The sequence below is a fragment of the Rattus norvegicus genome, chromosome 2, assembly GCF_021556685.1.
Source record: "Rattus norvegicus strain SHRSP/BbbUtx chromosome 2, alternate assembly SHRSP_T2T, whole genome shotgun sequence".
NCBI lineage: Eukaryota > Metazoa > Chordata > Mammalia > Rodentia > Muridae > Rattus > Rattus norvegicus.
Window position 1 is genome coordinate 76,926,927 of NC_141535.1, and position 25,940 is coordinate 76,952,866.

General features: G+C 38.0%; 1 long non-coding RNA gene across 1 annotated transcript; it reads right to left on the reverse strand.

Moving 5' to 3' along the window:
• Positions 1-10,268: 10,268 nt before the first annotated feature.
• On the reverse strand, positions 10,269-20,131 carry LOC102554929 (uncharacterized). Its single transcript, XR_015677914.1, has 5 exons — positions 18,068-20,131; positions 17,860-17,942; positions 15,451-15,594; positions 10,797-10,900; positions 10,269-10,532 (listed from the first exon to the last, which is right to left on the reverse strand). It is a non-coding gene; the product is annotated as an uncharacterized LOC102554929 (long non-coding RNA).
• Positions 20,132-25,940: the final 5,809 nt, after the last annotated feature.

The following is a 25,940-nucleotide window of genomic DNA, read 5'->3' on the forward strand; positions in this document are numbered from 1 at the left end:
AGCTCTGTGGTTAAAAATGGGACAGTGTATTGGTTAACAGAGATTAAAGCAAGTGCCTCTGGTTGGGCTAAAAGAATGGAGAGCAGGTGTAAAAGGCAGCCATTACCCCAAAGAAGTCTATAACTAGGAAATCTCTTCATCATAACAAGTTGTCAGAAACTGACTGACAGGGACTTTCACACACAGAATCTTTTCCATCAGCAGTTTGAATACTAGATTTAATAAACTTGTACAAGTTTACCCAATAAGGTATTGAGCAAGGGAGTTTTATCTAAATGTAGAATTTATACTCTTTGACAGTCAGTGCCTTAATTAGCGATGTGCTTATATAACACTTGACCAACAAAGACCATGATCCCAGGGGTTTTGAAGAGACATCCATGAGGTCCTCAAAGTCTGTTTTCCCAGAATTTCTTATCTCTGTATTTTATTGTGTAGATGCAAGAACCAAACTGGAAGAACCAGCCTGAAGCAGTAATCCCTGTTGCCTACCTTCCTATCGGCTCCTGAGATGGGGCAGAGAGTCACATGCTGTGCCCTTAATGAGCTAGACACATTCATATGAATAAGTCTTCATTCCTGAGTTCAAGTGGCTTTAACATAGTACCTGAAGAAATGGGAAGCTAGTCTAAATCTCTTTATTGTGTCCCAACGTGCATGGTAGTTTTAGACAAAACATATACATAATTGATATTTATTCTGAAGTAGAGGCTACTTTTAATATAACAACATATATTTTGAAAGAAGAATGTCAAAGTACAGTAATTCTTGTTATTTTTAGTGTAGATATTTTCACAAAAATAATAAAATGGGTCTTTTGAGGGGTTGTTTGTTTGTTGCCTTGCTTCAAAGATAATAATTGATATGTGGAACCGATGGAAATATTTAAAAATTGGAGTGAAATTTTGATTTACAGAAAATTGCATATACCAGTGCAAGAGTGCTTAAAAGACTTAACAGACATGCTTATTTAACCTTGTTCATTGAAAAAAATTTCAATATCTCCATGAGCCAACATTTCTTATTTCATACATATATATGCATTTGAAGATACAGGGGAAACCAGATCATTTAAATGCAGTAGTAATAAAAATACATTTTCTATAACTTTACCTTCTTTATTCAGGGTACTCTTCAGAAGTTAACATAATCATCTTCGGTGTAGGGGCAAAAGCCACTACCCAGAAGGCGCCAGTCTCTATTTGCTCCATGTTACACATCTGTACGAAGTTTAGTTTTATTATTACACTCCAAACAAAACAATATGGAGAAACTGACATCCTCTTTAAGCCTTCTGAAAATATCTGTTTAGGAAACCCCCGCCCACACACACAAACCCCATGCCATTGAGTTCAAGGCTCTTTCCCATTTTCTCTTCTATTTTGATTCAGTGTATCTGGCTTTATGTTGAAGTACTTGATCCACTTGGACTTGAGCTTTGTGCAAGACAACAAATATGGATCTATTTTAATTTTTCTATATACTGACTGCCAGTTAAACCAACACCATTTATTGAAGATGGTAAACTGGTACAACCACTCTGGAAATCAATCTGGAGGTTCCTCAAAAACTTTAAAAATACATCTGCCTGAAGACCCAGCTATACCACTCTTGAGCATATACCCAAAAGATGCCTAACCATGCCATATTCATAGTGGCCTATTTGTCATAGCCAGAAGCTGGAAACAACCTAGATGTCCCACAACAGAAGAATGAATACAGAAAATGTGGTTTAATTTCACAATGGATTACTACGCAGCTATTAAGAATGAGGACATCATGAGGTTTGCAGGCAAATGGATGGAACTAAAAAAATACCATCCTGAGTGAAATAACTCAGATCCAAAAGGACATGCATGTTATATATGCACTAATAAGTGGATATTAGCAAAAAATGTACACAATACCCAGTATATAATCCACAAAACTCAAAGAGGATAACAAGCTGAAGGGCCCAAGTGAGGATGTCTCAATCCCACTTAGGAGGGAGACAACGGGGGATGGGAAGGGAGGGAGACCTGGGTGGGAGAGCAGTCAGGGAATAGAAAAGGGGAACATGATTAGGTACTGAGAACATGATCAGGTATTGAGGTTGAGGAAAATAGGAGTGAAGTCCTGAGGGTCAGCATAGAGAATGGAAACAGGCAACCTCAAGAGATAGAAGGTTTGGGAGAGCCTCTGGAGACCTGTTAGGTGAGAGGCTCTCAGGACTCAAAGGGAGGGACCTTAGATAAAATGCCCAAAAGTGGGGAGAGGAAACTTGTAGAGCCCAATTACAGTAAATAGAAAGACAAAGCATCAAGTGGAGAAATGGGGTTGCCAACCCAGTCAAAAACTCTGACCCATAATTGTTCCTGTCCAAAAGAATGGTACTGACAAAAATGGAGGAGAGGCTGAGGGAAAGGAGGTCCAGTGACAGGCCCAAACTGGGATCCAGCTGAGGTGGAGGCTCCAAGGCCTGACATTATTACTGATGCTCTGGTGTGCTTACAAACATGAGCATATTATAACTGCCATCTGAAAGACCCAACAGGCAGCGGAAGGAGTCAAATGCAGATACTTACACCTAACTAATGGACAGAAGCTGGAAACCCCTGTGGTTGAATTAGAGAAAGGCTGGAGGAAGTTGAGGAGGAGGGCAACCTCATAAGAAGACCTGCAATCTCAACTAACCTGGACCCTGAGACCTCTCAGACACTGAGCCACCAACCAGGCAGCCTACACCAGCTGATATGAGACTCCCGACACCTATGGAGCAGAGGACTCCCTGGTCTAGCCTAGTGAATGAATAAGCACTGAAGCTACAAGAGACTTGAGGCCCCAGGGCATGGGAAGGTCTGGTGGGGTGGAGGTGAGGGTGAGGGTGGGGACATCCTCTTTGAGACAGGAGAGGAAGAATGGGATGAAGAACAGTCAGAGGGTGGATTGGGAGAGGGATAATGTCTGAACTGTAAAAAAATGTTAAATAATAATAATAATAGTAATAATAATAATAATAATTTAAAGGTGATTTAATAGTTTAAAGTTTTGTCTTATTTTCTAAAGTAGATCTATGTTGATTTATTATGCAAAATGAATTTCATGTTTTGAGTATGTTTCAATGGTTAAAGTATTTCTTGAGAACAGGGCTTTTAACACTAATTCTAGTGAACTACTTCTTTCTGAATGAAGGATCCTTTCTTGCTTTCAGACAGCTATTCTGGGTCATTAAGCGATTTCCTTCTAGACCCCCGTCTCCAGCTCAGACTTCTTTTAGGAAGTCATAATGCAGAATAAGTATCTCATGGTGAACTCAAATTTGAATGCTCTGCTATGGTGTCCCTAGGCACCACTGCCCGTTCTCCATGATGTCTGTATATTTATGGAGACAACTGACTCATCCTTCATCCTAACAGTCCTTCCTGCTTATCTTCTGTGTCACATTAGTTCCATTTATTCTTTATTTGATACTGTATTAATTATTTCAATCATCTCTCACTGGTGCTTCCAGGTTCAAGCATCTGTGTTGCTTCTATGTAAGTGCACTACATCACAGGTCTCTAGTCCTCACTTTAACTGTGTTCATCCAAGTCTTTCCAAAGCATGTCAAATACAGAGGCGAATGCAGCAGCAAACCATTGAACTGAGAATGGGACCCCTATTGGAGGAATTAGAGAAAGAATTGAAAGAGCTGAAGGAGCTTGCAACCCCATAAGAACAACAATGCCAACCAACCAGAGCTCCCAGGGACAAAACCACTACCCAAAGACTGTACATGGACTGACCCAGGGCTCCAACTGCATATGCATCAGAGAATAGCCTTGTTGGAGCACCAGTTGAAGGGGAAGCCCTTGGTCCTGCCAAGGTTAGACCCCTGTGCAGGGGAATGTCGGGGGGTGGTGTTGGGAAGGGGGTGGTGGATGGGAAATGGAACACCCTTATAGAAGAATAGGAGGAATAGGATAGCGGGCTTATGTCTGGGAAACTGGGAAAGAGAATAACATTTGAAATGTAAATAAAAAAATCCATTAAAAGAAAAATAAGTTATATCTAACAGAATCACAAAACTAATGTCCTTCTACTAGGCCTTGCTGTACAATAGGTCATCAGACAAACAGCAAGTGTGGATTCTTTCCCAATGCCTTCTCCAGATTTACTGTGGTTTGTTTTTTCTCTCCAGTCTTCTCTGTTTTCTCTAGATAAAATTCCTCGCATGCAGCAGCTCCCTAACTTTGCTTCAAAAATCACCTTTAGGGTTGGGGATTTAGCTCAGTGGTAGAGCGCTTGCCTAGGAAGCGCAAGGCCCTGGGTTCGGCCCCCAGCTCCGAAAAAAAAAAGAACCAAAAAAAATCACTTTTAATGCCATCACTTTCTTAAACCATCATTTTATTTTACCAACTATAGGTCATTTTCATTGAATTTTATAAATGGGTATGGAAGAGGGAGTGGACAGATTGACCCATGATAAGAAAGTGAGTTTGGCTCCCAACAACCATTTGTAACTCCAGTTCCAGAGAATCTGACATCCTCTTCTAACCTCTGTAAGTACCTACATACAAGAAGCATAAACACACATACGTGCACGCGCGCGCGCGCACACACACACACACACTCACACACACATTTTTTAAAAAGTGGAACTTCATATGCCTCTGTATTTTAGCAAATCTCACATCATAATATGTGTTTTGATGTGCATCCCAGTCTATTAGTTTCTGAGTAGTTAAGAGTACATTTCTCTATATATGTATTCTCAAACCAACTGGTACTATCAGGGCACAGTGTTGGTAATAGTGAGAGATGATATAGCCTTATTAAAGAATATTATGCTCCCGTTTATAATTAATGTGTGAATCACTTAACTTTAAAAAGAAGCAATGTCATTTACTGGTTTAGATTCTAGTAGCCTCAGTTCAACTATGGGAACCCTACTTTTCAAACCTATAATCTTTAAATTTTTTTTATCTTTATTAACTTGAATATTTCTTATTTACTTTTCGATTGTTATTCCCCTTCCCAGTTTCCGGGCCAACATCCCCCTAACCCCTCCCCCTCCCCTTCTATATGTGTGTTCCCCTCCCCATCCTCCCCTCATTACTGCCCTCCCCACAACAATCACGTTCACTGGGGGTTCAGTCTTGGCAGGACCAAGGACTTCCCCTTCTACGGGTGCTCTTACTAGGCTATTCATTGCTACCTATGAGGTTGGAGCCCAGGGTCAGTTCATGTATAGTCTTTGGGTAGTGGCTTAGTCCCTGGAAGCTCTGGTTGGTTGGCATTGCTGTTCATATGGAGTCTCGAGCCCCTTCAAGCTCTTCCAGCCCTTTCTCTGATTCCTTCAATGGGGGTCCCGTTCTCAGTTCAGTGGTCAAACCTATAATCTTAAAGAAGAGATTTAGCCTCATCCTTGTCAAATGAAGAAAGAGCAGTAGTATCTACCTTGTAGGATTTGTAGTGTTTATTCATGTGTAAAAATATACTAGCTAACTTGACATTATACACATCATTTAATAATAATTAAATGTTAGTAATATAAAATATTATTGAAAAGCATTTACTTTGGCAAATGTCACTCAATAAAATAGAATAGTCAATTTGTTATTGACATGTGCATGATTGAAGTGTGACTAGATTGTGTCACTGAGAGATTTTATTATGTTTCAGTTTTCTGAAATTTATTGTATATTTCTGCAGAGTAGGTTGATACTATTCTAGATATTAAGGAAAACAGGCAACTATAAACTTAATCCTTAAACTAAACAATTCAGTAGGGCAAAGAGATGGGAAATTCCCACACATGGCTAATGTTAACCTAATAACAGTAAATAAAATGCAAACATTATGCCTGAGAGATGAGAAAAATATATTTTTCTTGAATATCCAAAATAAAAACAATGTCCCAAATTTTAAAATTGATACTTTAGCCTTTATGTTTAAAAAATTAATCATAAACTGGGAGAAATTCTATGTTGAAGAATAAAATAATTCTAAACTTAAGATACAGAGTTACAAGCCAGAGTATGCTTTGCTAAATGAAATCCACAGATAATTCATAGATGGCAGTCACACAGACTTCAGCCTTCCCTATATTTGGTTGCTCTTTGCTTCCCAAGGAGCCAAAATGGTGCATTTGACTTAGATGTGTTATCCTGTATGCTATTAACATAGAAAAGGAGGTGTCAATGCCCATAATGCAGAAAAAAGAGAGGAAGCTTAAAAATGAATGAAGCAGATAATTAAAACCATTAAAAATTTAAGAATCTTAGAGATAATTTAGTGCAAATCTTTAATGTTCGAGATGAAGGCGCTGAGGTCCCATGTGGGCTTGGATCAATGTCATTCTGCTCGTTGGATACAGAGCAGGAACTATAACCCAGGTGTCTTAGCAGCCATACTCATTAATTTACCCTAAAGAAAATGACAGCTGGGCAGCATTTCAGACACATAAGCCTTTCTTCCGTTCTCTAATGTGTTCCACAGTTCAAGGTCACTAATTAAGGTAAAGCCTCCCCTCCAATGAGTCCATTCCTGAAAAAAATAACATGAGAGGCCTGGGCAGGAGAAAGGATGACAAAAACCCAAGAGGTTAGACATTGGTTTTCTGACATTGAGAGAACTAAAGAGCATGGATTTTAAATTAAGCTAAAGGAACTGAAGATGCATGGATGCTAAAGAGAGATTGCTCCTAATAATGAATGTACTTTGAGAGCTTACATATTAATACTTATAAAATAGACAAAATGAAAGTAAATTAAATTAAAATAACATCACCACTAATAGTAAAGTTGCCGAATGGTTTGAAAGGTCATTCTTTTAAAATTACCTCCAAACAAAACATATATTTTAATCATTCTTTCCAAATAAGTGAAATGTGAATAGTAATTTATAAGCATGTATAAACATGTAATTTATAAGTCTTATACTTTTAAAGCCCATGTTCAAAGACTTGATATTTCAAAAATATTATACCTAGTGTACTTTAAGCTGTAGAAAATGTAGAAGCAAGGTTTTCTTACCCATCCCATTTTCTTATTTATACATTGCAAACTTAAGCATGTTTTAACATTTTCTTGCCTATCTTTAGGCTCCTTGACATTTAAGTTTTACACAAATGAGAAGCTGGTCAGCCCTTGCAAGATTCCAGGTATCTGCGGAAGATCTTTCTTATTTGTGGGATGCTAAGGCAACCCTCAGCTTGATTATTGAAAGTCAAACCCTGAAATTTACCCTTAAGGTGGAATGTGCCCTTTGTGAAAGTATCATAATGACTTGTATTTTATTGTTATTTATTTAATGAGTAACGCCATTATAAATTAATTAAACTAATTAATTAGTTCACTGATGGGAATTGGATTTATGATTGCATGCATGTTAGGCAAGCATTCTAAAATTGAGATATATTCCCAGGCCACTGCTTTTCTAAATAGGTAGGTTTTGTACATATGATGGACCCTAATGCTCTATAAATAATATTGCATATTACATGTTATTTTCTACAGTGAATTTTACAACAGCATATTATTACCATAACAGAATAAATTAAGCTTAAATAACAAGGTTCCAACAACAAAGTGAACTCATGAAGCTTCAGTGTCCCAGAATGTAAGGTTTACATTACAAAAACTTTAATCCATGACAGAATTTGAACTAGAACACAATTAATTTTACACATTTACAGTTTATTCCTAACTCACGCCCATTATTACCTATATCAAAACCATTTTCATTACCTATGCTTCTTCTTATTTGCCTCTCTTCTTCATGTTATCATACCAACATGTATATTACTTTATGTTTATAGATATACCATTGGCTAGATTCCATATGTAGGAGAGAACAACTGTAAGATTGTGTGTGTGTGTTTTCTCTTAAAATTATACATTATGTTCTGAATGCCAATTCTAACTATGGAAGTTAAATTAGTTGTATAGACTGAGTTTGATTAATTTTGTTGTGTGATGTGTTATTTGTATTTCCTTTTAGTAATAAACTTTATAAATGAAAAACACATTAACAAACAGACTTACTAATAAAGGAATGACAACACATGACTGGAATATATACCTATAAATAGAAAATATACATTATGAATGAATGATGAAGAGAGGGCAGAAAGATTGTGAGAGACAGAATTGGAGGAGGATAATATGAAAGAGTGTCCTCTGGACATGACAAAGCCATTACATTGGAACTCATAGTCACTATGACAGGCTGTATAAGATCCTGTTATCTGCCATCTCTTCATACATGAGTCCATCTCTAAATCCAGCCAAAATTACAACATGAGAAGTTTGTAGTCCATTGTATACAGATATTGCATGGCAACACACACAGCATCCACAGAAAAGCCAGGTCCTCCCAATGAGGAATGCCATTTCTATCTCCAAGTTTGGTGTGTGTGTGTGTGTGTGTGTGTGTGTGTGTGTGTGTGTGTGTGTGTGTAATTATTACTATTTAGAGGGTTTCATTATATAGAATGAGGGTGTAAAGCAGGGCTGGATTACACTAATCCTTCTTGAATTGGAACCAACAACATGTTGGATTCAGTTTGTTGGGCCATTTTAAATGACAAGAAGTCAGTGAGACATTGGACTGGATTGGGTCACTTGTAATTTTCTTAGAATAAAAGTCCTTATGTTATCTTCTATCCACAGATGATGAAAGAGGAAGTAAGTTGAGTAGACTTTCAGAGAATTAAAAGATTTTTAGCAGTGAGGGTCTTTCTTTTGGACAGTACCTAATAATTAAGCCATGTTAGACCTAACATGGGAAGAGTGGAAGGAACCAGGATCTATCTCTCTCTACCTACTGATTTAAGAATTCAAATCAATGACCTCATGAAATTCTTAGTTAAATGGATGGAACTAGAAAATATCATCCTGAGTGAGGTAACTCAATTACAAAAGAACACAAATGGTATGCACCCACTGATAAGTGGATATTATCCCAAAAGCTTGGAATACCCAAGATACAATCCATAGACCACATGAAGCCCAAGAAGTTTGAAGACAAAAGAGTGGATGCTTCAGTCCTTCTTAGAAGGGAGAACAAAATATTCACAGGAGGAAAGACAGCGACAAAGTGTGGAGCAGAGGATGAGGGAAATGTTATCCAGAGACAGACTCACTTAGGGATCCATCCTATATACTGTCACTAAACCTGGACAATATTGTAGATGCCAAGAAGTGCATGCTGACAGGAGCCTGATATAGCTGCCTCCTGAGAAGTTGTTCTGCGAGAGCATGACAAATACAGAAGCAGATTGTCCCAGCCTACCTTTGAACTGAGAAGAGGGTCCCCAGTAGACTAATTAGAAAAAGGACTGGAGGAGCTGAAGGGGTTTTCAACCCCATAGGAAGAACAACATTGATCCATCCAGACCCCCCAGAGCTCCCAGAAACTAAACCACCAACCAAAAAACACACATGGAGGGACTCATGACTTCAATCACATATTTAGCTGAGAATGGCCTTACTGGGCATCAATGAGAGGAGAGGCTCTTGGCCCTGTGAAGTCTCAATGTAGAGGGAATGCCAGGGCAGGGAGATGAGAGGGAGTGGGTAGTTGGGTGGAGGAAGACTCTCATAGAGGCAGGGGCAGGGAAGAAAGGATAGGGGGATTCCAGAGAGGAAATCAGGAAAGGGGATAATATTTGAAATGTAAGTAAAGAAAATATCCAATAAAAAAGAATTAAATATAGCCTGATTTCTTTCGACTTTCATAAGATTAAACTAGTCAATATTTCAGCATTGATGGGAGAGCGCCTAAGGAGGCCCTATGCATAGCTGAGAGATGTTGGTAGTTGAGAGATCATTTGGGAAGAGTCAGGTTTTTTTTCAGTGTGTAGCCCATGTTAGGTTTGACTGAATGGCTTTGCACATATAGATAGCACTAATCAGAATCAGTGGATTATATTAAAAAAAACAAACAAGGATAATGAGGAAAAAGAAGGAAGGGGAGAAGAGGAGGACAAGGATGATGAAGAAGAAAGAGGAGGAAGAGGAGGAAGTTGGAGGAGGAGGAAGAAATAAGAGAAGAAGGAAAAAGAAAGAGAAGGAAGAAGGAGAAGAAATGAAATAGTGTTTGGAGGTATGCAGAGAAAGTAGCCTGTCTGAGGAGAGTCATGATGAGGGTTGTGAGAAGGGTGGATATGACGAAAATATATCATGTCTGTAGATGAAATTCTCAAAGAACAGATAATAAAATAAAAATTTTAAATTAGCTCTTTAACCCAATAAAAGAAAGTAAATCTGCCACACATCATTACAAATGAAAAAAACACACGTCATTCATGATACCTGCCCACCACAAAATGAAGCTTCTTTTTTTTAAAAGATTTATTCATTTATTATATATAAGTATACTGTAGCTGTCCTCAGACACACCAGAAGAGGGCATCGGATCTCTTTACAGATGGTTATGAGCCACCATGTGGTTGCTGGGAATTGAACTCAGGACCTCTGGAAGAGTAGTCGGGTGCTCTTAACCGCTGAGCCATCTCTCCAGCCCAAAATGAAGCTTCTTTGACCAAGGAATGTTCAGGAAACCCAGGTCTATAACATTAAGCATATTTAAAAATGTTTTATGACATTATCTGGAAGATATCATACATACACACACACACACACACACACACACACACACACACACACACGCACGCACGCACTCATGATCAGCAGGCTCTTACAACTGATCAAAGTGTTGATTGTAATGTTCAATGTGGTAAACCAATGAGTGGTTTTAATGAGAGTTACTAACGGGTATATAGGTATGGCTTACTTACAAGAACCAAAGATAACTCAAATCAGCTGCATTACCAGAGAGTTTACCCCAACATGTGCAACATCTCCTGTAAATGTGCTGCTGCTCTAGATATCTCTATGCAGTTTCATATCTCTAGATGAACAATGGCAGTTTCCCCCTAGATGAATAATGGTAAAAAAAAGAATTAACAGTATTCTACAGGGAAAAGCCCTTGATAGGTTATTCAATCCCAAATATTCTTAACCCAAATTCATGTGAGCACCATGAATTATGTACTTAGCAGGACTCAACAATATACATACATACATACATACATACATACATACATACATGCAAACATGCCTGCAGAAACATACACACAATATATATACATATATGTATATATAATTTACATATATACACACATAGATAAATAGTTTGACACAACTACTACAAGAATTAACACCTACAAAGATAATCAAACTATAATATATCTCTAACATATAAAATTACCTTGGCTAAGTTAATATTTATGATTAATTTAGATACTTTAATACAGTAATATATGATATTTTTAATTTATTAGTTAATTAAATTATAAGCCAATATAATACTTTTAAATATCATTAAACAAGAAACATTTTAGAAACAAGGATGTGTGAATAGACTTCCATCACATATTAAAAAACAAAAGCCAAGACATTAATCAATGTGTTACAAGAGAGACATGAAGATCAATAACTGGAATTGAGAGCACAGAGGGAGAGAACAGGTTTCTATTTAAGAAATATACGGGGAAATTTATAATGTCAATTGGGTTTGATTGATTGATCAGTGAATTTTATGGAAATAATAAATTTAAATCACAATTTTTTGATTATGCCGTTATTAACTGAGACCTGATTTCAATGTGTAGAGTTAATCATTTGCTACATGCAAGCTTAGTGGATATCATTTGTTCACATGTATAAAATAATTTCATATATTATGAACATTGATCTGACAAATACTAGGGATGGTTTTCTGGTATCAAGAGCTAACTTTACATTCTCATGAAAGTGATTCCTATGTCTTATATGCTATTACAACAAACCTTATCCATGTGAAGCTTAGGAAAGGTAAGACTTATAGCTAAGATCTCATAACCAGCGCTAGATTACAGGACTGATCCAAGCCACTCTGACATTAAACGTTGTCTTCTATCCCTGTAGCACTCAGTACCCCAGAGGTAAAATACCAACAATTTCAATGTAGTAACAAAAAATACCCAGGAAATGTCTTGTAACAATTATGCCACCAATTAGAAAATATCCAACTTAGAGTAAGCTTATGCCATTTGTAGTATTTATTACATTTATTTATTTAGTACAGATGTGAGTGACTGTAGATAAGCATGTTTGTGGGAACCTATTTGTCACGGTGTGCAGATGGTAGGTAGAGGATAAACTAGAAGAATCAGATCTCTCCTTCCACTTTAGACATATCAGAGATCAAACAATTTGTCAAGCTTGGTGTCATATCTTAACCTGCTGTACCATCTCCACACATGCATATGTCATTTACATTCAGCATTGTATTCTCCAAAGAACAAGATTCAACCATGTGATACTTAGAGGACCGTGGTTTTTTGGCTATGAAAAATAATTTGTTTTTTCCTCTGAAACTATGCTGTACTGAGTAGATATTTGAGAAGAAGGAAGGATGTGAACTAAGTTGAACATCTTAAGGATAGTTAATCAATCCTGAGTATTAACTGTGTCTATTGAAAGTCAGCATGCACCGATGTTTCTTCCGTCAGAAACTTAGATGCTGCTAGGCTGATGGGGATGTGAATATGAAACAAATATTAAGTGATAACAACTAACATGTAGAAATGTGACAGTAGGTAAGAAATGGAAAACATCATGGATTGCAGAAGTTTGGAAACTTTAAGCCAGCTGAGGGTCATCTATTTTCAATGTGAGAGGCCAGCACACAGTAGGATACTGAATTTCTATGAAGATATAAGGAAGAATTGTCTAGGAGGTGGAACGTTTAAGAAACTGAGATTTGGGTAGTGAACACAGTTTTAATCCCAGCTCAGAAGGGAGGGGCAGCCTGGTCTTCAGAGTGAGTTCCAGGAATACACAGAGAAACTGTGGCTAGAAAAACAAGAAAAAGAAAGTAAACAAAGAAAAGGAAGGAAGGAAGGAAGGAAGGAAGGAAGGAAGGAAGGAAGGAAGGAAGGAAGGGAGGGAAAGAGGGAGGGAGGAAGGGAGGGAGGGAGAAAGGAAGGAAGGAAGGAAGGAAGGAAGGAAGGAAGGAAGGAAGGAAGGAAGGAAGGAAGGAAGGAAGGAAAACTGGGATTCAAGTCTGTCTGTCTCCTATGGCTTAAATAAGAAAAGGAAACCCAAACATATTCTGAGCTAATAAAAAGGACCAAATGTGTGGAGGCACAGTCTGTACACATTTCAACTCTAAATAGACTGCATGTGTCTCTGCCACATCTCAGTTACAGTGGCATTTGTGTTTGAATATGGAGTAGCCAGAGACTGCAAAACCAGAGATTCCTTAACAGTCACAAAAAAGCACTGACCAGGATGTCTAATACAGATTTGTGAATGTGAAAACTGCCCAAGAGGCTCGTCTGTGTTGTCTCGCTATTAGGAAAATGGAGTACTTCAGAGGTGGGGTCAGGCTGATGGAAATTGTTCACTGAAGGGCAAAGGCTTTGAAAGTAATGTTCGTGTATGGTTCTCTCTATTGTCTGAGCTTTTTTGTTCATTTCCCTCTGAGCAGTCTCTGTCACATGCTCCCACCACTGTACTTAAATCTTGAGTCACTCTGTCCTTAAATCTTGAATATGAGCCAAAATGAATCCTTCTGCTCCGCCATGTATTTTGGTCATAGTGGCACCAAAGTAACTCATACTGGGTGGAAGATTTCTCTGATGGAAATTTATAGATTTAAAATTATTAACTTAGCTTCATGTGTTCTAAATCAGAGATTGTGCCACTTAAAATATGTTTTAGTAGAACAAATTAACATTTAATTCATGTCCACAGAGAAAATATGATATCCTAAAATGTACATTCTGGGAATTCAAATTTAAGTCTAATTTGCATAAATAGAGTAATACTGTATGTCTGCTGTTTTATAAACAAGCTTATTATTGGGTCTCAATTATGGGGTCCAAAAGGATGTCCCGAAGTGTCAGCAATTTTAAGTACTATTGAGTTATAAAGAAAAGCATTGTAAGGAAGGAACAATGATGGAAGATGTATCTTTCAAAAGGTTGTGATGGATTAAAAAATTTCAATAAATTGTATTTAGTGATAATTTTATAGGGAATTCTTCTATTTTAAACATACTTAGCAACAGAATTCTTGGTGTAGAAAATCTATGTTTACACATAAAAAGAAAATAGATAAATTTAACTTCTTTAAGTATTACTTATGAAATTTATATAACATACAACACAAGTATACATCCATGTATTCATATTTTCATACCAGCATATACATATGTACATTTGCATGATTAATATACTTACCTAGCATCATAAGTAAAATAATGCTGAAATCATCAATAAAACGTATGGCCAGTTACCTCTCGTTGCACCTTGAATCTTTGTATAAAAAAGCTAATGCAAACTAAAAGTGAAAATATTGTTATCCTTCTAAATTAAACTTCCTATGACGGCTATTGAAAATATTACCGTGTAACTCTCACAATTTTCAAACAAAGCAACTAAAGACCAAAGAGACTGTTTATTCAAAGTTATCTGTGCTCTGAGTCATAGAGGCAAAATTTGAGCAAAGATATTCTGTGAAACAGTGGGCTATCATCCATCAGTAATCTGAAGTCGTGGTTAAGTGAGGACTTACCATTGCGTAATGTATAAGAAAGAGTAAGCAGCAGCCATGGACAGTGGCGAGGACAGAGCACTAGCCAGTTTTATACTTTTAAGGTTGAATTCGAGATCTAGCACTGGTGTGATCCATTCGACAAAATTTAGATAAAACCTAAAATTTCTATTTAAAAATATGAATCCAGATCCGCAGACAGAGTGGGTGTCACTTATGCGGTACTGTGTTGTGCACGCAAATGTAGGTCTGCGCAGGCGTACTGGAAGAACTGGTTGACCTTGTACCATAAACTCTGAATATTATCCCTGGCCTTCCAGGTTCTCAGTGGAAACTGTCTCTCTAAACACATAATTCTAAATAATTTACAGGCTACAACCAAGGCCTAAACTTAAAGTTTGTTTTTGTTTCTCTCGCCGGACTCATGTCTTTATGATAGTGTGTTAGGGTCTTGATGTCTAAGGTGTCCTCTTAGAACCAGAGAAAAATATTAACATGGGTGACTTGGAGGTTGACACTCTCTTCCTATATTCCTGCCAGGGAAGGGGGATTCTGTCTGGTAATTTAAAAAAGCCCAGTGCCCAGGGACTGAAAAGCATTTGAAGGTTACAAACTAATCCAGAATGATAAATTAATTGAAGGAAACAGGCTGCTTATCAGTTAGTACTGTGGTCATGCCAGAAGGCTCTATTTTTTATTCAAATTATTAAAATCTGAAAAACTCCTAACTGCAGACTATAATAATTAACAATTTCCTCAGAGTATGTCCATGGGGGTGGGGTGGGGGGGACGCTACTGTGAATGATGCTTTTTACCAAACAAATACCATTATTTTCACATCAATAAAAACTTAATAATATGATTGTGCCTTATTTCATCTTACCTTACAAAGGTTCCAAACTGGAGAAAGGAGCTGGTATTCCAGGAGGATAGGAATGATCCCAAAATGCCATAGGAATGTGCAGGTGTGTTGTGGTAGTGACTTAAATATATGAAGTTGTTCTATGATGATTCCATAGACTTGGTCCTGAGATGAGTAGAGGGAAGCTGACTAAGAGCCCTGTGAAGTAACTGCCCTTGAAACAGGCTAATAATAGCTTCTGATTGAATAGAATGAGGTAGGTTTTAGAAGACTGGGTTGTTATTAAAGAAAAAATTAAAACTGGCCCCTGGCAGTGGACTTCTAGACATATGCGAAGTATAGTGACATAAGCCTCTTTCTTTTGCATTTTTCTCAGCATTAAGTATTTTGCTATCAATATGGAAAATGTGCTACCTCCTTGGTCATGTGACTGTAATATTTAATACTATAAATTAATATATTTATATAGCTGTCTTCAGGCGCACTAGAAGTGGTCATCAGATCTCATTACAGATGGTTGTGAACCAACATGTGGTTACTGGGATTTGAACTCAGGACCCTTGGAAGAGCAGTCAGTGCTCTTAACCACTAAAATTTTAAAACCATCACTCAGAGTGCTTTTACATGATGCAGACTGTGCAAGTTGCCATAGCACTTTTCTGTCCCTGTTGTCACTTTCTTTTAAATATTTTGTCTATATCCTGTATAAAAGAATGCCCTCTGGCAAACAAAATCTATGTGAATGTATGCATGTGTTTGTATAGTGTTTAATCTCTTCAGACTTTCGTTCTCCCATACAATTGGTTGTCTCCCTCCTGTGTTTCACAGCAAGAACTCCCTTCTCTCTAATAAATTAAATTTAAAGCCTTTGTCTCCAAAGAAACAGATTTCCAACTGACTCACTATCGATGGAATTAATTCAGTTTCTATTATGTCTCATAGTGAGTAAAACAGAAGCCACAGCATACCTATAGGTGGTATACAGGAGAACTATTGACCAGTAACTCCCTTGATGCTTCCATTGACTTTTACTATCAGGATTCATGGTACTCGTTACCTCAGCTTGATGATATACCGGCTTTAATGAATTTATTGAAAACAAGTACATAGAGTAAGATTAGCAAATAGCCAGCTTACAATATTTATCAAGAACAGAACTACTGAGGTAGCCAAATTGCCTTGGTATGCCACAAGAAACTATGAATAAGAATCACACGTAATGAGAATCAAACTTGATTGTTCATCCAAGGATTTAAGATGATTTCTGTAAGAGAGAAGAACCCATTTTATTTTTATTTTTTTGTCTCCCTGTGCAATGCTGAGATGAATTACACAGGACCTTGTCTAAACCGAAAGCTTTTATTGACCTGTTGAAAGAGGAGAGCTTGTAACCATGACAACGGAGGACAAGTGAAATGGGTTTTATTTGCAGCCATAAAAAATGTGGAGAAGACTTACCATCCCTCAGTCTGTGATAAGGATGACACAAACAACTAAAAATCACTGTTTCCATCCATATTGTCTCTTGTGTTAAAATGAAAGCCGTAATTTGAATGAAATTTTTCATAGAGTTAGAGTGAGCCGAAGTAGTGGGGGAAGGGAAGTGAGAGGGAGGTGATGGCAGAAACAAAGATGAGTGAGAAAAATGCGAACCATCCGTAATGTCACTGTTGAAACAATTTTCTCTTTCTTAGAAACATGCTCTACTTAAGTGCAGCTCAACATGGATATTTGAGAGTGTTTAGACATGTAATAATGGATGGGGGAAATCACCACACCCACATAACTGATAAGTCTTTTTTAGCTAAAGTCAAGAGGATTTTGAGTATAGTGTATCTGTGATCAAATCCATTGCTGTTATGTTCTAAAATCTGTGATGGTGAATGCTGACATTCAATAACACAGGTTTAATTGTCTCTTCTGCTCATTCTTTTGATCCTTCTCAGTCTGAATTTGTATCGTATAACCAGAAATATAAACCCTTTTTACCCAACATGTGATAGCAGTACTGTTTTATGAGGTAAGTATATGCAAAACATTCTCATGCCTTTTCCTTGGGAGTTTGAGAATACTCTGCCTGCCATTCCATACAATAATTGCTAGCTATAATGTTTTGACTATGCTTCACATGGGTAACAATTAATCTCCCATCCTTCTCACAGTATGGCTACTAAAATAAGAATAAGCTAAAGGGCACTGGTTTTTTTATTACACTCTATTTTTAGTGGTGAAAATGAGAGGAAGAAATGGTTTAAGAGAATTATTGGGTTGATGTCTTCAAGTCCCTTGTTTAATACAACTTTCTGAGAATAATGAAAAAATACCTATTATGTTAACACAGTGATAACATATAGTTTTAAGTCACGTGTGCATTTAAAACCTTGAAATCTATACAGTACAAAAATATATTTTATAAACTGAACAACTTACCTTTTAATAGTAACAAGTAGCCAGAGAATACCTCTTTGAATTCTGTAGTCAACATCTTATTTTGTGACCTAGATTGTTGGCTTCTGAGAAATGAATAAAATGGCAGTACATTTAGTAAGGTAGAACTGGTGTGTTCAACCAGTTTCCCTATTAGTTGAGAAGGTATGAGAAATTGAGTTCAGGAAGTCTTTAGTGTAATAAAACCCACATCATTCTGTCTGTGTCAACTGACAAGGTGGTGGGTTTCCTTTGCAGTTATAAATGCGAATTTCTTGTTCCATCTAGCACTGCCTATTCTTCAGTGGTCCTTTGTTTCCACACGCACAGGAGTTGAGAGAGAAAGGACATACTGCCAAGGAGTACCTCTGACCTATGCAAACCTAGGAGTGTTCTATGGAGCTCTGTTTGCACTCAGCCCAATTGTCAGTGATCTTAAATAACCAGTAGGCAGAATGAGATCTTACACTCAGCCTATCTATTGAGATCTTGACTATCAGACAGGACAAAGTCAGTCAGCAGTGTCTTCAAAGTATTCAGCTTACTACGGTGTAGGATAAGTCCATGATTATCTTCACTAACTTGTGGGCAGAACGTGATTTTCCACATTAGTTCCTTTTTCCTCCCATGAATGCTCAACAGTCTGAAAGATGGAGTTTCTATAGTGAGATGTACCACTAAAATGTATCATTCTTAGATCTGTTGGTCTCAAGAAACAAGGGCAACCTTTGAAGGTAGATAATAACAACTATATACAGATTGCTTGAACATCCTTGAATGCAACCCTATCACCATTATTAACTGTCTTTCAAACTGGGCCAATATTATTAGAATTAAATTTAATGAGACATGCCTGGGAAACCAGAGGAGACTACTCTCTGCCCACATTTCTGACTCTAAAGGAAAATACCTAGGGCCATCAGGGTCCCCTGCCCACAGGGACCCAGAAGTAGGGACAGGCCCTTCTCATTGCTGCCCTCACTGAGACCTGAAACCAAGCCCCAAGGAGCGACTTAAAGCCCAAGACCAGAGGTAAGACCAACTTTACTGCTCCAAGTGACCTGCCTGGTGGACTCAGGACACACAAAGGCAAAATTCCTCTGGGACCAGACACTTCCAGTTCCTAGCTGGCACCCGAACCTCGCTGATCCTGGCCAACAGCTCCCTACTCCCAAACCCTGTGGGAGAGAGAACTCAACCCCAAGACCTGTGGGCAATCCTGAGACTGCAGGGCAGGAGAGACTTCCACTTCTGCCCACCTTTACCTAATCCTTGCACCAAGAGGAAATTGTATAGGGCCTCTGGGCACAGGAAGATAGGGGCACTCAAGCTGCAGGAGCCCTGCAGTCCAGATTGCGCCTGGATCTGAACGGCCCCGGGCCAAATAGCTCCCTGCACCCAAATCCCGAGGGAGGGAGAGATAGATCTTCAGAGGGGCAGACATGCCTAGGAAACCAGAGGAGACTACTCTCTGCCCACATTTCTGACTCTAGAGGAAAACACTTAGGGCCATCAGGGCCCCCTGCGCATAGGGAACCAAAAGTAGGGGCAGGCCATTCTGGTTGCTACCCATATGGAGAGCTGAAACCCAGCCCCAAGGAGTGACTTCAGGCATGAGACCAGAGGTAAGACCAACTTTTCTACTCCAAGTAACTTGCAAAATGAACTCAGGACACTCGCCCACAGGAAGAGCTGAAAGCCAGTAGACAGGAACGATTACACGCCTGAAAGCAGAACACTCTGTTCCCATAACTGGCTGAAAGAAAACAAGAAAAGAGGTCTACAGCACTCCTAACACACAGGCCTATAGGACGGTCAAGCAATTCCTAGAAATAGGAGAAAAAGATAACAACGGAGACAACCTGATGGTGAGAGGCAAGCACAGAAACCCAAGCAACAGAAACCAAGCGTACATGGCATCCTCAGAGCCCAATTCTCCCACCAAAGCAAACACTGAATATCCAAACACACCATATAGGCAAGATCTAGATTTAAAATCACATTTGATCATGGTGATGGAGGACTTTAAGAAAGACATAAACATGTCCCTTAGAGAAATGCAGGAAAAAACAAGTAAACAGGTAGAAGACTTTAGAGAGGAAACACAAAAATCCCTGAAAGAATTATGGGAAAGCACAATCAAACAGGTGAAGGAATTGAAAATGGAAATAGAAACAATAAAGAAAGCACAAAGGGAAACAACCCTGGATATAGAAAACCAAAGGAAGAGACAAGGAGCTGTAGATACAAGGATCACCAACAGAATACAAGAGATAGAAGAGAGAATCTCAGGAGCAGAAGATTCCATAGAAATCATCAACAGAACTTTCAAAGATAATGTAAAATGGAAAAAGATACTGGTCCAAAATATACAGGAAATCCAGGACACAATGAGAAGATCAAACCTAAGGATAATAGGTATAGAAGAGAGTGAAGACACGCAACTCAAAGGACCAGTAAATATCTTCAATAAAATCATAGAAAAAAACTTCCCTAACCTAAAGAAAGAGACGCCCATAAACATACAAGAAGCCTACAGAACTCCAAATAAATTGGACCAGAAAAGAAGCTCCTCCCGTCAAATAATAGTCAAAATATCAAATGCACAAAACAAAGAAAGAATATTACAAACAGTAAGGGAAAAAGTCAAGTAACATATAAAGGCAGACCTATCAGAATCACACCAGACTTCTTGCCAGAGACTATGAAAGCCAGAAGATCCTGGACAGATGTCACACAGACCCTAAGAGAACATATATGCCAGCCCAGGTTACTGTATTCTGCAAAACTCTCAATTAACATAGATGAAACCAATATATTCCATGGCAAAACCAAATTTACACAATATCTTTCTACAAATCCAACCCTACAAAGGATAATAAATGGTAAATCCCAACACAAGGAGACAAGCTACACCCTAGAAAAAGCAAGAAACTAATTGTTTTGCAACAAAACAAAGAGAAGACAAGAACACAAACATAATCTCACCTCCAGATGCGAAGATAACAGGAAGCAACAATCACTATCCCTTAATATCTCTCAACATCAGTGGACTCAGTTCCCCAATAAAAAGACATAGATTAACAAACAGGATACATAAAGAGGACCTAGCCTTTTGCTACCTAAGCAAACACACCTCAGAGTCAAAGGCTGGAAAAAACTTTCCAAACAAATGGTCTGAAGAAGCAAGCTGGAGTACCAATTCTAATATCAAATAAAACTGATTTTCAACCAAAAGTCATCAAAAAAGATAAGGAAGGACACTTCATACTCATCAAAGGAAAAATCTACCAAGATGAACTCTCAATCCTAAATATCTATGTTCTAAATACAAGGGCACTTACATACATAAAAGAAATCTTACTAAAGGTCAAAGCACACACTGCACCTCACACAATAATAGGAGATTTCAGCTCCCCACTCTCATCAATGGACAGATCATGGAAACAGAAATTGAACAGAGACATTGACAGACTAATGGTAGCTATGAACCATATGGATTTAACAGATATTAATAGAACATTCTATTCTAAAACAAAAGGATATACATTCTTCTCACCACCTCATGGTACTTTCTCCAAAATTGACCATTCAATCAGGCACAAAACAGGGCTCAACAGATACAGAAAGATAGAAATAATCCCATGCGTCCTATCAGACCACCACAGGCTAAAGCTGGTCTTCAATAACAATAAGGAAAGAATGCCCACATATACAAGGAAGTTGAACAATGCGTTACTCAATGATAACCTGGTCAAGGAAGAAAGAAAGAAAGAAATTAAAGACTTCTTAGAATTTAATGAAAATGAAGGTACAACATACCCAAACTTATGGGACACAATGAAAGCTGTGCTAAGAGTAAAACTCACAGCTCTGAGTGCCTGAAAAAAGAAAGAGAGGGCATATATCAGCAGCTTGACAGCACACCTAAAAGCTCTAGAACAAAAGAAAGCAAATACACCCAGGAGGAGTAGAAAACAGAAAAAAGTCAAATTCAGAGCTGAAATCAACCAAATAGAAACAAAAAGAACTATACAAAGAATCAACAGAACCAAAAGCTGGTTCTTTGAGAAAATCGACAAGATAGATAAACACTTAGCCAGACTAACCAGAGAACACATATAATGTGTCCAAATTAACAGAATCAGAAATGAAAAGGCGACATAACAACAAAATCAGAGGAAATTCAAAAAACCATCAGATCCTACTATAAAAGCCTATATTCAACAAAACTTGAAAATCTGGAGGAAATGGACAATTTCCTAGACAGATACCAGGTACCAAAGTTAAATCAGGAACAGATAAACCATTTAAACAACTCCATAACTCCTAAAGAAATAGAAGCAGTCATTAAAAGTCTCCCAACCAAAAAAGCCCAGGTCCAGATGGGTTCAGTGCAGAATTCTATCAGACCTTCATAAAACCAATACTATCCAAACTATTCCACAAAATTGAATCAGATGGAGCAATACAGAATTGCTTCTATGAAGCCACAATTACTCTTATACCTAAACCTCAAAAAGACCCCCCAAAAAAGAGAACTTCAGACCAATTTCTCTGATGAATATCGACACAAAAATACTCAATAAAACTCTTGCAAACTGAATCCAAGAACACATCAAAACAATCATCCCTCATGATCAAGTCGGCTTCATCACAGATATGCAGGGATGGTTTAAAATACGGAAAACAATCAATGTAATCCACTACATAAACAAACTGAAAGAACAAAACCACATGATCATTTCATTAGATGCTGAGAAAGCATTTAACAAAATTCAACACCCCTTCATGATAAAAGTCCTGGAAAGAACAGGAACTCAAGGAACATACCTAAACATAGAGAAAGCCATGTATAGCAAACCAGTAGCTAACATTAAACTAAATGTAGAGAAACTTGAAGTAATCCCACTAAAATCAAGGATTAGACAAGGCTGCCCATCCTCTCCTTACTTATTCAATATTGTTCTCTAAGTACTAGCCAGAGTAATCAGAAAACAAAAGGAGATCAAAGGGATACAGATTGGAAAGGAAGAAGTCTAATTATCACTATTTGCAGATGATATGATCATATACTTAAGTGATCCCAAAAGTTCCACCAGAGAACTACTAAAGCTGATAAACAACTTCAGGAAAGTGGCTGGGTATAAAATTAACTCAAATAAATCAGTAGCCTCCCTGTACACAAAAGAGAAACAAGCCGAGAAAGAAATTAGGGAAACGACATCCTTCATAATAGTCCCAAATAATATAAAATACCTTGGTGTGACTTTAACCAAGCAAGTGAAAGATCTGTATGATAAGAACTTCAAGCCTCTGAAGAAAGAAATTGAAGAAGTTCTCAGAAGATGGAAAGATCTCCCAGGCACATGGACTGGCAAGATTAACATAGTAAAAATGGCCATTTTACCAAAAGCGATCTACAGATTCAATGCAACCCCCATCAAAATTCCAATTCAATTCTTCAGAGAGTTAGACAGAACAATTTGCAAATTCATCTGAAATAACAAAAAATCCAGAATAGCTAAAACTATCCTCAACAATAAAAGGACTTCTGGAGGAATCACTATTCCTGAACTCAAGCAGTATTACAGAGCAATAGTGATAAAAACTGCATGGTATTGGTAGAGGGAGAGACAGGTAAACCAGTGGAATAGAATTGAAGACCCAGAATTGAACCCACACACCTATGGGCACTTGATTTTTGACAAAGGAGCCAAAACCATCCAATGGAAAAAAGATAGCATTTTCAGCAAATGGTGCTGGTTCAACTGGAGATCTGCATGTAGAAGAATGCAGGTCAATCCATTCTTATCACCCTGTACAAAGCTTAAGTCCAAGTGGATCAGGGACCTCCACATCAAACCAGATACACTCAACCTAATAGAAGAAAAAGTGGGGAAGCATCTCGAACACAAGGGCACTGGAGAAAATTTCCTGAACAAAACACCAATGGCTTATGCTCTAAGATCAAGAATCGACAAATGGGATCTCATAAAACTGCAAACCTTCTGTAAGGCAAAGGATGCACTTGTTATGACAAAACGGCAACCAACAGATTGGGAAAAGATCTTTACCAATCCTACAACTGATAGAGAGCTTATATCCAAAATATACAAAGAACCCATGAAGTTAGACTCCAGGGAGACAAATAACACTATTTAAAAAATCAAGTTCAGAGATAAACAAAAATTCACAGATGAGGAATGTCAAATGGCTGAGAAGCACCTAAAGAAATGTTCAACATCTTTAGACATAAGAGAAATGTAAATCAAAACAACCCTGAGGTTTCACCTCACACCAGTGAGAATGGCTAAGATCAAAAACTCAGGTGACAGCAAATGCTGGTGTGACAGTGAAGAAAGAGGAACACTTCTCCATTGTTGGCAGGATTGCAGACCGGTACAACCATTCTGGCTATCAGTCTCAAGGTTCCTCAGAAAATTGGACATTGCACCACCTGAGGACCCAGCTATACCTCTCTTGGGCATATACCCAAAAGATGCCCCAACATATAACAAAGACACATGCTCCACTGTGTTCATAGCAGCCTTATTTATAATAGCCAGAAGCTGGAAAGAACCCAGATGCCCTACAGCAGAGGAATGGAAAAAAATGTGGTACATCTAGACAATGGAATACTACTCAGCTATCAAAACAATGACTTTATGAAATTCATAGGCAAATCGATGGAACTGGAAAATATCATCCTAAAGCAAGGTCACCCAATCTCAGAAAAACACACATGGTATGCAATTATTGATAAATGGATATTAGCCCAAAACCTCGAATTATCCTAGATGAATAGAGCACATGAAAATCAAAAAGGATTAACGAAATGCAGATGCTTCACTCCTTTAAAAGGGGAACAAGAATATCCTTGGGAGGGAATAGGGAGACAAAGATTAAAACAGAGGCAGAAGGAACACCCATTCAGAGCCTGCCCCACATGTGGCCCATACATATACAGCTACCAAACAAGATAAGATTGAAGAAGCAAAGAAGTGCAGACTGACAGAAACCGATGTACATCTTTCCTGAGAGACACAGCCAGAATACAGCAAATACATAGGTGAATGCTAGCAGCAAACCACTGAACACAGAATGGGACCCCCATTGAAGGAATCAGAGAAAGGACTGAAAGACCTTGAAGGGGCTCCAGACCCCATATGAACAACAATTCCAACCAACCAGAGCTTCCAGGGACTAAACCACTACCCAAAGACTATACATGGACTGACCCTGGGCTCCAATTGCATAGGTAGCAATGAATAGCCTAGTAAAGGCACCAGTGGAATGGGAAGCCCTTGGTCCTGCCAAGGGTGGACTCACAATGAACGGGATTCTTGGTGGGAGAGTGGTAATAGGGGGAGGATGGGGAGGAAAACACCAGTATAGAAGGAGAGGGGGAGGGGTTAGGGGGATGTTGGCATGGAAATGGGGAAATGGAGTAAGATTTGAATTGTAAATAAGAAATACACAATTTAATAAAGATGGAAAAATTTTTAAGAAAATAATTAAATTTAACACTGTCTCTCTCTTACAATAGTTGGAGCTGTCAGAGGGAAACAAACCAGATATTTTTGTTTTGACAACTGTTCCATCTACCTACTAATATTATACTTATAATCTTTTCTTTGGGGGGAGGTAGATAGAAGATAGTGCAGAAGTGAGTTGCCATAGGTGGGAATTGAATCATCATCTAAGTAATGTGCTACAATGGACCCCGAGATGAAAATGCCATTACTCATAGACCTTCAAGCATTACTTACCTGAGTCTTCTAAGAAATTCACTCTACATTATACATTTATGCATCCGGCCTAGCAAGGATGATTCTGTTGGCACACTTGGTTTCTTTAAAAATATTCTGCAACCATATTACTTGCATTTTCATGAAAGTATTTCTGAAATGATATTTTATTTTTCACTCATCTGCTTCCCATTGCATTCAGCTGATCAAAATCTGTGCTCAGTTCCTACGGACCATATGCCAAGATTACTCCCCCATTTGTAGCACATAAAATTTTGCTTTTTTTTCATTAATTTCCCTATAAATAATGATTTTCATTTCTATCCACTTAAC